A 12,450-nucleotide genomic window follows, 5' to 3' on the forward strand; every position below is an offset into this window, starting at 1 on the left:
CCAGCGGGACAGACGGAGAGGAGATGCTAAAAGGGGAAGGGAGGTTAAAAGGCACAATAATTATATAAATATAAAAAGATAATTTAACATATAATAAATGTATATACACACACACATCTAAAACTTTAAAAAGATAAATAAATAGATAAGTGCTTTTAAAAAAAAAAAAGAAAAGTAATACGTGCTTTTTTTAAATAAAACAAAAGGGGGGGGGGGAAATTAAATAACATACAAAAATGGAAAAATGGATAAAATGATGCCAAATAACCCTATCCAACTTCAGTCTAAAAAATGGGCCTCGTCTGCCTGTGGGGGGAGGGAAGGACATAGGATGCATCTCCAACCTGGGAAGATTTAAAATAAATAAATAATCAGATAATTAAAAATATAAATAAATAATTTAACAATAATACACAATTAAATTAGTTAAACGGGTGAATAAAAACATGCATAATATATTAAAACCACACGTGAAAGACAAGTATAAATATATGAACATATAAAATATAAATAAATAAATAAACATGTATATAATATAAGATAAATACCATGGTGGAGATGTAATGGGGGTGAGAGAAGGGACAAAGGGATGGCAGGCGAGGCTCCAAATAAAAACAGACTGGGAGTTAATATTTTTCATTCAGCCCGTGAGGGTCTATAGTACCCAGTCTGTGGATCCATTTCCTCTCCGCTGCTTGCCGCTGCGCCCTGCTCCACTGCCCGCTGCTCTCCAGGCCCACACTTTGGAGACCATGTGAGCCATGGAGTTTAAAATGTGCATATAGGACGCTCGTGCCATTCCCACTGTTGATCATATAAAAATGCTGCTTAATTCTCAGGTGTAGCTCATTCTTTGTCTCCCCCACGTATAGTTTGTGGCAGGCCCCGCATCTAAGAGCATGAACCACATTCGATGCTGTGGGTGGCAGGGCCTGCCCCAAGTTAAAACCGAGTCTGCTCTGGGGGTTAAAAACGTGGGGGAGGCGCATAAAACCGATCTCCAAACCTCGAAGCGCCTCCCTCCTGGTCTCTTTTTTGTTCAGGTCAGTGTGGACCAGGATATCCTTTAAGTTTTTATTCCTACGAAAGGCGGCGATCATCCGGCACCCAACCAGGGCGGCACAGTCCTCCCTCGTCCCCTGGAAGTTGCTTCTCAGTGTCTTTAAAAAGTTGTGTGTCCCATCTGAGAAGGTTGTGATTAAGGGGACAAGGGATAGGTCGGCCGGCCGCACCTGGGTGTTGTTGTTGAAGGTGCCGGCGACCTCCGCCTTAGTACTTCTGAGGAAGCGCTTCGAGTAACCCCTGAGCCTCAACGCACCAAAGAGGGTGCTGGTAGCCTCCTCCACATGCTCCGGGAAGGTGCAGATTCTGTGGAAGCGGATCAGCTGGGATTTGATGAGACCTCTGTACGTGTGCTTGGGGTGATAGCTAGACTTGTGAAGGAGTGCATGGCGGTCAGTGTCCTTAAAATATACCCTAGTGGCTAGTGTTTTCTGCTGGTCGCCGGAGTCACGGAAGAAGACCCGTGTGTCAAGGAACTCGACCGTGTCTGCCTGGATATTGTGTTTGAGTTTGATCCTGGGATGATGTGAGTTGAGGGTGTCCAGAAATGTATGAAAGTCCTGTTCTGTGTGATAAAGGAGGTGTCCCCGCCCTCATCAGAGGAGGTAAGTCCATCATTTAGACACTCTAGGTCCCCCCCGGATGTCAAATTCAAGACAAAGGGGAGGGGGAAAGGGCAGGTGTCCTGGCGGGTCTCCAAAAGGAGGTGTCCCCGCCCACATCAGAGGAGGTAAGTCCATCGTTTGTTTAGACACTCTAGGTCCCCCTAGTCTCAGCTTAACTGTGACATCCAAGAATGAAGAATTCCAAAATCCCGGATGTCAAATTCAAAACAAAAGGGGGGGGGGGGGAAACAGGTGTCCTGGCGGGTCTCCAAAAGGAGGTGTCCCCGCCCTCATCAGAGGAGGTAAGTCCATCGTTTAGACAGGGTTAGGGTTTGGGTTAGGGTTTGGGTTTGGGGTTAGGGGTTGGGGTTGGGGTTAGGGTTAGGTGCAGGGGAAAAAAAGTCTGGCTGCCTTTAGGCAGTCAGAGGGCACGGGCACACAAAATATCGGCATTAATACTTGTATTTCTCAAGAGGGGTTTGTATTGTATATTTTTGAATTTTTTCATATTTTGCAGGTGTTAGGGTTAGGGGTTAGGGGTTAGGGTTAGGGTTAGGGTTAGGGTTTAGGGGTTAGGGTTAGGGTTAGGGGGTTAGGGTTAGGGTTAGGGTTAGGGGTTAGGGTTAGGGTTAGGGTTTAGGGTTAGGGTTAGGGTTAGGGTTAGGGTTAGGGTTTTTGCCTCCCGAACGTCATGACAACGTCCGAGAGAAGTGCACTGTCCATAAACCGACTCTGAGTTGCCAGCAAGGCAACCACCACCCCCCGGTGTCCTGGCCTTAGCCAAATTTGTCCGTCCATTCTCCCACCGACGTAACCCCCGATGTTCCACAAGCACACCTGCGTACACACACGCTTAAAAATTTAGACTGTTTTGTCTTAAATAAAAATTAATAGCAGACTGTATGGTCTGACCCCTGCTCTCCGAGCAGACTGTATGGTCTGAGCCCTGCGCTCAGAGCAGACCGAGCTTGTCCTGCACTCCACGCAGACTAAATGGTCTTGGCCCTGCCCTCTAAATTAAGCCAATTGTGCAACGTTTCGGAGAAATCACTCCTTCTTCAGGCAAATGGCTTAATTTTCGGTCACGCGTATTTCGTGACTGTTTCATTGTAACTTGTGAAACTGTATCTAATTGCCGTCTCCCCCAGTGAGGTTAAGTTTAGGGCAACAGTACAGGGACTGGATATAAAAATGGAGGCTGGGTCGGAGGGCGATAGCCACCTCACTGACAACATTCCACGCAACGAGTACGGTAAAGGCACGGGCTAAGTTAGGTTAGGGTTTTTGCCTCCCGAACGTCATGACAACGTCCGAGAGAAGTGCACTGTCCATAAACCGACTCTGAGTTGCCAGCAAGGCAACCACCACCCCCCGGTGTCCTGGCCTTAGCCAAATTTGTCCGTCCATTCTCCCACCGACGTAACCCCCGATGTTCCACAAGCACACCTGCGTACACACACGCTTAAAAATTTAGACTGTTTTGTCTTAAATAAAAATGAATAGCAGACTGTATGGTCTGACCCCTGCTCTCCGAGCAGACTGTATGGTCTGAGCCCTGCGCTCAGAGCAGACCGAGCTTGTCCTGCACTCCACGCAGACTAAATGGTCTTGGCCCTGCCCTCTAAATTAAGCCAATTGTGCAACGTTTCGGAGAAATCACTCCTTCTTCAGGCAAATGGCTTAATTTTCGGTCACGCGTATTTCGTGACTGTTTCATTGTAACTTGTGAAACTGTATCTAATTGCCGTCTCCCCCAGTGAGGTTAAGTTTAGGGCAACAGTACAGGGACTGGATATAAAAATGGAGGCTGGGTCGGAGGGCGATAGCCACCTCACTGACAACATTCCACGCAACGAGTACGGTAAAGGCACGGGCTAAGTTAGGTTAGGGTTTTTGCCTCCCGAACGTCATGACAACGTCCGAGAGAAGTGCACTGTCCATAAACCGACTCTGAGTTGCCAGCAAGGCAACCACCACCCCCCGGTGTCCTGGCCTTAGCCAAATTTGTCCGTCCATTCTCCCACCGACGTAACCCCCGATGTTCCACAAGCACACCTGCGTACACACACGCTTAAAAATTTAGACTGTTTTGTCTTAAATAAAAATTAATAGCAGACTGTATGGTCTGACCCCTGCTCTCCGAGCAGACTGTATGGTCTGAGCCCTGCGCTCAGAGCAGACCGGGTTAGGGTTAGGGTTAGGGTTTTGGGTTAGGGTTAGGGTTAGGGGTTAGGGTTAGGGGTTAGGGTTAGGGTTAGGGGTTAGGGTTAGGGTTAGGGTGTTAGGGGGTTAGGGTTAAGGGTTAGGGTTAGGGTTAAGGGTTAGGGTTAGGGTTAGGGTTGGGTTAGGGTTAGGGTTAGGGTTAGGGGTTAGGGTTAGGTTCAGGAGAAAAAAAGGGTCTGGCTGCCTTTAGGCAGTCAGAGGGCACGGGCACACAAAGTATAGACCTTAATACCTATAGTTCTCAAGAGGGGTTTGTAAGTTTTTTTCATGTTTTGCAGGTATCCTGGCGGGTCTCCAAAAGGAGGTATCCCCGCCCTCATCAGAGGAGGTAAGTCCATCATTTAGACACTCTAGGTCCCCCTAGTCTCAGTTTAACTGTGACCTCCAAGAATGGAGAACCCTAAAATCCCGGATGTCAAATTACAAACCCAAGGGAAGGGGGAAAGGGCAGGTGTCCTGGCGGGTCTCCAAAAGGAGGTGTCCCCGCCCACATCAGAGGAGGTAAGTCCATCGTTTGTTTAGACACTCTAGGTCCCCCTAGTCTCAGCCTAACTGACATCCAAGAATGAAGAATTCTAAAATCCCGGACGTCAAATTCAAAACAAAAGGGGGGGGGGGAAAACCAGGTGTCCTGGCGGGTCTCCAAAAGGAGGTGTCCCCGCCCTCAGAGGAGGTAAGTCCATCGTTTAGACACTCTAGGTCCCCCCAGTCTCAGTTCAATTGTGACATCCAAGAATGAGGCTTAAAATCCTGGATGTCAAATTCAAAACAAAGGGGAGGGGGGGGGGGGGGGGAGAAAAAGAAAAAAACAATTTCTTTTCTAAACCCACTGATTTATATCCTATTATTCACCCCAAATGGTGAACAAATAAGTGAACAAATAAGTTATTCTTAAAAAACACCAGACCAGAAAGACTCAGTCCTCCGGGGATTGAAACCCGCTACTTTTTATCAAATTATTCACCCTTTATTACTAGGTTCTCCCAACGCACAGGTGGTCTAAAGAACCCTTCCTGGGGACAGCCCTTCTGAAAAGACACCCATGTAGCCAACACTGTGCCAACCACCACAAAACACGTCAAAACAAAATTTTGTTTTTGAAAAAAAACCTTCCCAAGGGGCACTCTTATGCAAAGTAAGATCTCAGAGCGGACTGCTAACCCAATTGGAAAAGGCTCCTCCACCAATAAAGTGCGAGGATCGTGTAAGGACTTATGCAGCTCAGTTTTAAAAAAAGGGGAAACCTTTTATTTTTCAGGAGAGGGTGAACAAATAAGTGTTTCTAAACACAATAAAATGGACTGAGACTGATCTCTGGTCTGAGAAAATCAGTGGGACTAATACAGTTTTAAAATGGAGCTCCTAACGTTTCGGCAAGTTGTGCCTTCCTCAGAGGAGAATAAAAAATGAAAGAAAGACTGGAGGTATTTATACCTTCCCTAGGCGGAGCAACTAGGGAGCTTCTGATAGGCTGGAACGCCCTCTAATCAGATGGTTAAGCCGTCTCAGCTGTCTAATTGAACACCTGGCAATCAGGAGGAAACCTGTCTTAATCGGCACCAAAGGCCTGCTGGGTGTAAAACCACCAGTTAAGGGCCATCATCTCCACCCAATGAGTTTCTAATAAAGGTCAAGGTACCCTTTGTGGCACTGGCAGGTTAGGTTCAGGAGAAAAAAAGGGTCTGGCTGCCTTTAGGCAGTCAGAGGGCACGGGCACACAAAGTATAGACCTTAATACCTATAGTTCTCAAGAGGGGTTTGTAAGTTTTTTTCATGTTTTGCAGGTATCCTGGCGGGTCTCCAAAAGGAGGTATCCCCGCCCTCATCAGAGGAGGTAAGTCCATCATTTAGACACTCTAGGTCCCCCTAGTCTCAGTTTAACTGTGACCTCCAAGAATGGAGAACCCTAAAATCCCGGATGTCAAATTACAAACCCAAGGGAAGGGGGAAAGGGCAGGTGTCCTGGCGGGTCTCCAAAAGGAGGTGTCCCCGCCCACATCAGAGGAGGTAAGTCCATCGTTTGTTTAGACACTCTAGGTCCCCCTAGTCTCAGCCTAACTGACATCCAAGAATGAAGAATTCTAAAATCCCGGACGTCAAATTCAAAACAAAAGGGGGGGGGGGGGAAAACCAGGTGTCCTGGCGGGTCTCCAAAAGGAGGTGTCCCCGCCCTCAGAGGAGGTAAGTCCATCGTTTAGACACTCTAGGTCCCCCCAGTCTCAGTTCAATTGTGACATCCAAGAATGAGGCTTAAAATCCTGGATGTCAAATTCAAAACAAAGGGGAGGGGGGGGGGGGGGGAGAAAAAGAAAAAAACAATTTATTTTCTAAACCCACTGATTTATATCCTATTATTCACCCCAAATGGTGAACAAATAAGTGAACAAATAAGTTATTCTTAAAAAACACCAGACCAGAAAGACTCAGTCCTCCGGGGATTGAAACCCGCTACTTTTTATCAAATTATTCACCCTTTATTACTAGGTTCTCCCAACGCACAGGTGGTCTAAAGAACCCTTCCTGGGGACAGCCCTTCTGAAAAGACACCCATGTAGCCAACACTGTGCCAACCACCACAAAACACGTCAAAACAAAATTTTGTTTTTGAAAAAAAACCTTCCCAAGGGGCACTCTTATGCAAAGTAAGATCTCAGAGCGGACTGCTAACCCAATTGGAAAAGGCTCCTCCACCAATAAAGTGCGAGGATCGTGTAAGGACTTATGCAGCTCAGTTTTAAAAAAAGGGGAAACCTTTTATTTTTCAGGAGAGGGTGAACAAATAAGTGTTTCTAAACACAATAAAATGGACTGAGACTGATCTCTGGTCTGAGAAAATCAGTGGGACTAATACAGTTTTAAAATGGAGCTCCTAACGTTTCGGCAAGTTGTGCCTTCCTCAGAGGAGAATAAAAAATGAAAGAAAGACTGGAGGTATTTATACCTTCCCTAGGCGGAGCAACTAGGGAGCTTCTGATAGGCTGGAACGCCCTCTAATCAGATGGTTAAGCCGTCTCAGCTGTCTAATTGAACACCTGGCAATCAGGAGGAAACCTGTCTTAATCGGCACCAAAGGCCTGCTGGGTGTAAAACCACCAGTTAAGGGCCATCATCTCCACCCAATGAGTTTCTAATAAAGGTCAAGGTACCCTTTGTGGCACTGGCAGGTTAGGTTCAGGAGAAAAAAAGGGTCTGGCTGCCTTTAGGCAGTCAGAGGGCACGGGCACACAAAGTATAGACCTTAATACCTATAGTTCTCAAGAGGGGTTTGTAAGTTTTTTTCATGTTTTGCAGGTATCCTGGCGGGTCTCCAAAAGGAGGTATCCCCGCCCTCATCAGAGGAGGTAAGTCCATCATTTAGACACTCTAGGTCCCCCTAGTCTCAGTTTAACTGTGACCTCCAAGAATGGAGAACCCTAAAATCCCGGATGTCAAATTACAAACCCAAGGGAAGGGGGAAAGGGCAGGTGTCCTGGCGGGTCTCCAAAAGGAGGTGTCCCCGCCCACATCAGAGGAGGTAAGTCCATCGTTTGTTTAGACACTCTAGGTCCCCCTAGTCTCAGCCTAACTGACATCCAAGAATGAAGAATTCTAAAATCCCGGACGTCAAATTCAAAACAAAAGGGGGGGGGGAAAAACCAGGTGTCCTGGCGGGTCTCCAAAAGGAGGTGTCCCCGCCCTCAGAGGAGGTAAGTCCATCGTTTAGACACTCTAGGTCCCCCCAGTCTCAGTTCAATTGTGACATCCAAGAATGAGGCTTAAAATCCTGGATGTCAAATTCAAAACAAAGGGGAGGGGGGGGGGGGGGGGGAGAAAAAGAAAAAAACAATTTATTTTCTAAACCCACTGATTTATATCCTATTATTCACCCCAAATGGTGAACAAATAAGTGAACAAATAAGTTATTCTTAAAAAACACCAGACCAGAAAGACTCAGTCCTCCGGGGATTGAAACCCGCTACTTTTTATCAAATTATTCACCCTTTATTACTAGGTTCTCCCAACGCACAGGTGGTCTAAAGAACCCTTCCTGGGGACAGCCCTTCTGAAAAGACACCCATGTAGCCAACACTGTGCCAACCACCACAAAACACGTCAAAACAAAATTTTGTTTTTGAAAAAAAACCTTCCCAAGGGGCACTCTTATGCAAAGTAAGATCTCAGAGCGGACTGCTAACCCAATTGGAAAAGGCTCCTCCACCAATAAAGTGCGAGGATCGTGTAAGGACTTATGCAGCTCAGTTTTAAAAAAAGGGGAAACCTTTTATTTTTCAGGAGAGGGTGAACAAATAAGTGTTTCTAAACACAATAAAATGGACTGAGACTGATCTCTGGTCTGAGAAAATCAGTGGGACTAATACAGTTTTAAAATGGAGCTCCTAACGTTTCGGCAAGTTGTGCCTTCCTCAGAGGAGAATAAAAAATGAAAGAAAGACTGGAGGTGTTAGGGTTAGGGTTAGGGTTAGGGTTAGGGGGTTAGGGGGTTAGGGTTAGGGTTAGAGGGTTAGGGTTAGAGGGTTAGGGTTAGGGTTAGGGTTGGGTTAGGGTTAGGGTTAGGGTTAGGGTTAGGGTAGGGTTAGGGTTAGGGGTTAGGGGTTAGGGTTAGGGGTTAGGGTTAGGGTTTAGGGTTTAGGGTTAGGGTTAGGGTTAGGGTTAGGTGCAGGGGAAAAAAAGGGGTCTGGCTGCCTTTAGGCAGTCAGAGGGCACGGGCACACAAAATATCGGCATTAATACTTGTATTTCTCAAGAGGGGTTTGTATTGTATATTATTTCATATTTTCAGGTGTCCCCACCCTCATCAGAGGAGGTAAGTCCATCGTTTTGATCCACTGGCTCTAATTATTTTGGTTAAGACCATGTGGATAAACTGTATTAAGTTTATTAATCCACTGTCTTTCTTTAGCCAGTCGCTGTCTATCCGACCACCAGGATCCTGACTCCAGCCCCATGATGAGGAGGTTTTCCCTCCCATGTTGTCTAAAGTGTTCATAGAGGTGAGTTACTTTATTCATTTTGTCGATCAAGTTGAGGTGTTGCTTCAGTCTTAGAATTAAACTGTTCTTGGTTTGCCCAATATACAGTTTGTTACAAACCCCACACTCGATACAATACACCAAATTCATTGACCCTGGTTTGGTCAGGTGCCAAACGGGTGCACTCAAGTGAGTGTGTTGGTTCACCATGAATTTAGTGTTTTTAAAGTGTCTATTATGCTTGTCTTTTTTATGTTTTCCGCCCAGGGAGGCATGTACGAGAAGATCTTTTATATTTTTGTTTCTTCTAAACGCTGCTATAATTTTGAAATCCAAAAGTGATTCCACTTCGTCCTGTACCCTCTTAAAGTTCTTTTTCACCTTGACATTCAAGGTCCTGGAGGCAGGAGAAAAGGTGGAGACAAAGGGGAGCAGGTGATGGTTATCATCCCCCCCCCTGGGTTTCAGGCTTAGTTGGTAGTCCCGCTGGACGTCAACCTTAATCCCCCGGAGGAAGGTCCTGCTATACCCCCGACGTCTCAGGGCCCGGAATAGGGTCATTGTCGCAGACTCGACATCCCCCGCTACCGTACAAATCCTACGAAACCTTATTAATTGTGATTTCACAATTCCCCGGTAGGTGTGTTTCGGGTGGTAACTGGACTTGTGTAACAGTGCGTGGGTGTCGGTCGGCTTAAAATACACCCTCGTTCCCAGGCTCCCCTCCCCATTTTCCCTCCTAATCAGAAACACCTCGGTATCCAAAAATGGAATTTTGTCTTGTTGTAAATCATATTTAACCGAGATGGAGGGGTGGTGGTTGTTAAGAACCGAAATGAAATCAGAGAAGTCGGCCTTGGAATGACTCCAAATCCCGAAGATATCATCCAGGTATCTGACATAGAAGCTTGGAAGTTTGCTGCACTTGGGGAAGACTGTACGCTCCCAGTCTGCCATATAAATGTTGGCGTAGGCCGGGGCGAACTTCTTCCCCATCGCAGTTCCATGGACCTGGAGATACCATTCAGAGTTAAATTCAAAGTCATTTTTCACAAGGCCTAGTTCCAAAAGTGTGAGGAGGGCCTCATCCGGCCTAGTGGGGTCAGGGTACTTCCTGAGGATCTCTCGTACCGCTTTCAGGCCCAGTTGAGTCTCTATGTTGGTGTAAAGAGAGTCAATATCCACAGAGAAAAGCATTCCACCAGGTGGCACCATGATATATCTAAGTTTGGTCACAAACTCATAGGTGTCTTTAATATAGCTCTCATGTTTTTGCGACAAGGGGTTGATATAATGATCGACAAACTCTGCTATTCTGTATGATTCACTTCCACAGTCAGAAACAATAGGTCTGCCGGGAGGAACCTGATGTGGGACCGTCCAGGTCTCTGGATCCTTATGGATCTTAGGCAAGAGGTAGAATTTGCGTGGACGTGGAGGGTCCTCACCAGACAGGTAGTACCTTTGTTTAGCTGTAATGAATTTCTTCTCATACAGGCCTCCCACAATCTCCCGAATCTGTTTCTGAGTATCCAGTTGCAAGGAGCAGGTTAAAGGTAAGTAATGTATTGTGTTATTAAGCTGTCTGTACGCTTCAGTTAAGTATTGATGTTTGTCCATTATAACGATTTTTGACCCCTTGTCCGCAGGTTTGATTACTATTTCCTGGTTTGCTTTTAGTTGGTCAAGTGCCTCTCTTTCCCCTGTTGTTAAATTGCTCTCTCTCTCACTATTACAGTGGATCCTCTCCAGATCCCGGACATCTCGCCTAATAAGTTTCTTCAGAGGCTCTGTGACCCGAGCCCATTCCGGTTCCCAAGTAGAAGGGTTAATGAATGGCTCTCGAGAGACATCCATACTGTAATTAAAGTGGTCTAGCAGCCTCAACCGTCTGTGGTACCTGTGTAGATCTCTTCTAAGCTCCTGTCTATCCACCACTAGTGGGGTTGGAATAAAAAAGAGGCCCTTCTCTAGCAGCCTTTCTTCATCCTCCGTTAAAAAAAAGGAAGTTGACAGATTTAAAATGTTAGAGTGGGGCTGAGTAGACACTCTAGGTCCCCCTAGTCTCAGTTTAACTGTGACATCCAAGAATGGAGGATTTTATTAGCCGTCTCTGGGGTCCAATGAATAAGATCTTGGTTGACCTGAAACTGGTCCTCTGTGATCCCTTTTAGGGTTTTAAAGTTCTCCTCCAGAGCCTGGTTGAGTTTCCCCAAGAGGGTTCTTCGCTCCAACTGAAGCTGCGGGGAGAACTGGATCACCGGGACCACAATCTCTGCTCGAGGGAAGACCGTTTTTGCACATGACAATAAGAGTTGAAACTGTTTTGTCATGGTCCCGAGCTGATTTTTCCTGAGGCAGTTGTTCAAGCCTACCGCGAGGACAACTTTCTGGATTGTACGGCAGGGGTCCAGCTTACCCAGGATCTCCTTTAGATGGTGTATTTGAGCTCCCGGGAAACTGTCTATCTGGACCAAGGGGTACTGGTGGCGTGGGATCGTTGATAGATTTGAATCCCCAATCACCAACACCGGTTGTGTAATAACAAGGCTCCAATCCCTTACTTTATAAAAAGTAGTCAAGTGGCGGGTGGCATGCCGGTAGGTGAGGACTCGCCCCTCAGGGGGGTAAACCTCCCGTCTAGGGGAAGTCTCTCCCTCCAAGGTAGACTGACTCCCCTCCTCCACCATTTCTTGTGAGTCTCGTAAAACCACCGCCACATTGGTACGTGGAGCCTCGCCCTCTTCAAGGTCAGACAGATCAACCCTCTCATCACCCCCTGCCTCCTTCAGTTCTGAGCTCTCGGACATACTCAGTTCAAAATTGGGTCTGAGCCACAGGTTGCTGTCTAGGCTACTGGTAAGTCTCGCTAGATGGAGGTCTACTGTGCAAACCTGAGGACTCCCCACCAATTCCAACTCTGAATCAGCCCGGATGGACTCCCCTACAATGGGGCCAGGAACAGGGTGTGGAGTAACTCTTGGGGGGGTCCCTTGAAAAAGGTTATCCCGAATCCCATGCCCCTCACAACGAGGTCTGGGAGTTAAGTTGGGGTGAGGGCCTGGGTTGGGACTGAGATTAGGCAATTGGTTGAGGTTAGGGATCAGGCCGGGGCAGGGTCCGAGGAGGGAAGGAGGACCAGGGTCAGAACTGGGACCAAGGTTAGAGCCAGCAGCGGAACGAGGCCCCAGAGCCGGACGACGTGGCCAGTCCGCCCGAGGTGGTAAAGGTACCTGGACCACTCTAGGCCCAGGGCCACTGCCAGAAGCAGAGCCCGAGCAGCTGTTCAGCCTGACCCGGTCCACTGCTGGCAGAAAAGGCCACTCCCCCTCATTCAGCTCCCCAGCCACACTCCCCACTCCCCCCACCCCGGGGGGTCGCCCCACTAAGGTTGAGAGGGTGGCAATGGAGGTCTCGGTGAGTCGTCGTTTGTATCTGCCTCTACCGTATGCCATTGCTTTGTCCCATGCCACCCCATCAAACACCGGGAGGTCCTCCAAGGCGAGGGCAATCACCGAATCATAATGATCTTTCAAGATGTTCATGTTGTTTCTCATCCATTGGTCAGTGTTGTTCCTGACCCTAGATGT

Source organism: Melanostigma gelatinosum (assembly GCF_949748355.1).
Source record: "Melanostigma gelatinosum genome assembly, chromosome: 19".
NCBI lineage: Eukaryota > Metazoa > Chordata > Actinopteri > Perciformes > Zoarcidae > Melanostigma > Melanostigma gelatinosum.